This window comes from Mustelus asterias, chromosome 18, assembly GCF_964213995.1.
Source record: "Mustelus asterias chromosome 18, sMusAst1.hap1.1, whole genome shotgun sequence".
Taxonomy (NCBI): Eukaryota; Metazoa; Chordata; class Chondrichthyes; order Carcharhiniformes; family Triakidae; genus Mustelus; species Mustelus asterias.
The window spans coordinates 84,387,896-84,391,774 of NC_135818.1; the positions used below are offsets into that span (position 1 = coordinate 84,387,896).

A 3,879-nucleotide genomic window follows, 5' to 3' on the forward strand; every position below is an offset into this window, starting at 1 on the left:
CTACAGGATTTAGTCCCGGATGGGGGAATTCCGCCCTCTGTCTCTTCATCCAAGTCACAACAATGAATGGGACAGTAGGAAGGGTGAGCAAAAGTGTTAGTCAGAGAGATGTGTTTTAAGGAAGGTGTTCCGGGGGAGAAGGTAGTGGAGAGCAGGAGCGAATCCAGAGAACGCCATTTAGATAGCTGGAGGCAGCAATGGAGGGGAGAAAGGGGTGGGAGATCCACAGCTGGAGGTGGAGAGGATTCTCAGAGGACTGCATTGGCTGGAGAAAGTTTGGAGAGAAAAGGAGACCAACGGGAAAGATTTGAACACAGATGTGAAAATTTTGAATTTGAGACATGGGGAGAGGATGCAGAACAACAATGACCCAGGGTAGGGCCGAGTGGACATTGGAGCTCTGGAAGAGCTGAAACCCATGGAGAGATTGAGATAGTCGAGTCTGGAGCTGGGTTATAGCACAAAAATAAATTACATTTATAAAAGAGAAACCTCATTCAGAAATCCAAAATATAAATGAACTAAAACATTTGTGAAATCACTGTTAATCTCAGATAAAGAGAAAAAAATTAGAGAATTGAGGAGTTTCTCTGTTTGCTCTTGGGTAAACCAGGTTTACACTTTCACTGAATACACAACAGGAGTAATTTTACCTGTGGATGATAGTGTCATGCCGACAAGATTGATTCAGAATCTGTTTGGCTTCTCCCCATGTTTCGTTTTCAAAATGTCCCCAACAAGGGACCTGGATTCAATTCTGGCCTTGGGTCACTGTCTGTGTGGAGTGTGCACGTTCTCCCCGTGTCTGCGTGGGTTTCCTCTGCATGATCTGGTTTCCTCCCACAGTCCGAAAGCCGTGCTGGTTAGGTGCATTAGCCATGCTAAATTACCCGTTAATGTCCAAAGACGTGTAGGTTAGATGGATTAGCCATGGTAAGTTGCCTTTTAGTGTCCAAAGATGTGCCGGTTAGGTGGATTGACCATGTTAAGTTGCCCCGTAGTGTTCAAAGATATGCAGATTAGGTGGATTGGCCGTGCTAAATTGCCCCTTAGTGACCGAAGATGAGCAGGTTAGGTGGATTGGCCATGCTAAATTGCCCCTTAGTGACCAAAGATGTGCAGGTTAGGTGGATTGGCTATGCTAAATTTTCCCTTAGTGTCCAAAGATGTGTAGGTTATGTGGATTGGCCATGCTAAATTCCCCCTTAGTGACCAAAGATGCGCAGGTTAGGTGGATTGGCCATGCTAAATTCCCCCTTAGTGACCAAAGATGTGCAGGTTAGGTGGATTGGCCATGCTAAATTGCCCCTTGATGACCAAAGATGTGCAGGTTAGGTGGATTGGCCATGCTAAATTTTCCCTTAGTGTCCAAAGATGTGTAGGTTATGTGGATTAACCGTGCTAAATTGTCCCTTAGTGTCCAAAGATGTGTGGGTTAGGTGGATTGGCCATGGTAAATTGTCCCTTAGTGACCAAAGATGTGTGGGTTAGGTGGATTGGCCATGGTAAATTGTCCCTTAGTGTCCAAAGATGTGTGGGTTAGGTGGATTGGCCACGCTAAATTGCCAAAACATGGAACTCCGGTTTCCTCCCAAAGTCCAAAGATGTTTGGTTAGGTGGGTTAGCCATGGTAAATGCACGGGGTTAAGGGGATAGGGAGGGGGTGTGGGCCTGGGTAAGATGTTGATTCAGAGAGTTGATGTAGACTTGATGGGCCAAATGGGCCTGCACAGTAGGGATTCTACGATTCTAAGAGGATGCGATGCGTGATGGATGGTTAATTCCCTCTGTTCCTTCTATTTTTATCACATGAGTTAACAAATTTGTCTTGACTTTCTGATTCCGCTGCTTAACTCATTGATTGGATCTGGGTCAGTGACTGGTGTAAGATGGTACACAGGCAGGGTATTCACACTCACACATTAACCAGCGTGCTAGAAATAGCACACAGAGGGAGATCACTTATTTTAGTCCACTTGTTTGCGGCTTTAATCTCTACGGATAAGTTGTGCGCCGCAGTGCTGACTGTGAGGAGATGTTTATTTAAACAAAAAGTCCCTCAGAAGACTGGGATCAGCTGTGCTGTGGCGTCACGTGAGGCTGTGTGGTGTCACATATTGAATTACTGTGTGAGGATGCACAGTCTCCTGACTGATGTAATATTAAACATGAACAGAGCTAATTACAGGGTTAGTAATTCAAATTCTTCTGTCACACTGTGCTTAATCATCACCCATTAGGGGTGTGGCGAATATAATATTTGTTCATGTTCAACATTTTGTATGAGAAGAATTGTACCTTTTATGCAAAGAATGGAACCTGTAACCATGGCAATGATCTTTCTGTAGGAAAGACAGAAAGGAAAAATCGACCTGAATTTCTGAAGCACCTTCCCACAGATCGTAGAATCAGTGCAAAGGAGGCCATTCGGCCCATCAAGTCTGTACTGACTCTGACTGAGAAGCCGCCTGCCCCACCCTATCCCTGTAACCCCACCCATTTGCCATGGCTAATCCCCCGAACCTACACATCTTGGGACAGACACTAAGGGTCAATTTACCATGGTCAATCCACCTAACCCACACATCTTGGGACTGTGGGAGGAAACCGGAGCACCCGGAGGAAACCCACGCAGACATGGGGAGAACGTGCAGGCTCCACACAGACAGTGACCCAAGCTGGGAATCGAACCCAGGTCCCTGGTGCTGTGAGGCAGCAGTGCTAACCACCGTGCTGCCATGATAGCCCTAAGTACCTTACAGCTGATGAAGTCATGTTGAAGCGTTTTGTTTTGTTTATATATCCAATTCAGTCCAATCGAAGTCCAATCCAGAGTCTCAGCAAGTGAGACATTCCCGATCCAAGCTGACAGGACAGGGCTCTCACCTCCTGTCTTGGGCTTGATCGACATGATCCAAGCTGATTGGAGCAGGCATTGCACCTCCTCCAAGGCTTGATCTCATTTGCATCTTAGCCAAAAGGCCTAGATGCCGCTTTTAAAAATTGTTTCAAATGAAGCCTCAGTGTAACCTCATTGACTTCAACCAAGTGCAGGATGTCGATACTACATTTGATCTGAGCCAAAAGGCCGAGAAGCAATCAAGACACAATAGAAATGATCACTATTTGATGAAGTCATGTTGAAGCGTTTGTTGGAGTGTAAAAAACACAGCAGTTGGTGCACAGCAAGCATTGACCTGCTGTTTCTTCTTAAGAACCTGGAAGATTGTACAGGTTTAAGTGATCCTCACACGATGTCAGACCACCGGTGAGACACTTTGCAACCTTCTGGACTTCAATGGGTAGGGTTTTCCAGCCCCTTCCCACTGCCGGGATCTCCTGGTTCTGCCAAAATTAAGCCCCCGGCACTGGGACAGGCAAGCCATGCTAATTGCCATTGTTTTTGGCAGGACTGGAAGATCCCGCAGGCAACCAATGGCGAGCTGTATCCGCCCCAGGTAAGCCCGCTGTCACTGGGTGGGGATTGGGAAGTTCAGGCCAACATCAAGTTCACCAATTTCTGATCATAACCACTGCTTCCATTTGTCCAGTCAGCAGGTCCTGTTGATGGGTTTGGTGATGTTGTTATCTACGCCTTCCCCAGAGTCAACTCTCCGATCTTCACTTGTCCCATTACCACCTCCTCTTCTCTTTTGCCATCATCCCTGTTGTGGAGATGCCGGCGTTGGACTGGGGTGGGCACAGTAAGTAGTCTCACAACACCAGGTTAAAGTCCAACAGGTTTATTTGGAATCATGAGCTTTCGGAGTGTTGTTTGTGAAACCTACCTCTCCACTCACCTGATGAAGGGGCAGCGCTCCGAAAGCTTGTGATTCTAAATAAACCTGTTGGACTTTAACCTGGTGTTGTGAGACATCA

General features: G+C 46.6%; 1 non-coding gene across 1 annotated transcript; it reads right to left on the reverse strand.

The window, feature by feature from the left end:
• Nucleotides 1-2,907: 2,907 nt before the first annotated feature.
• On the reverse strand, nt 2,908-3,100 carry LOC144507444 (U2 spliceosomal RNA). Its single transcript, XR_013500112.1, has one exon. It is a non-coding gene; the product is annotated as a U2 spliceosomal RNA (small nuclear RNA).
• Between the last annotated feature and the right edge of the window lie 779 nt (nt 3,101-3,879).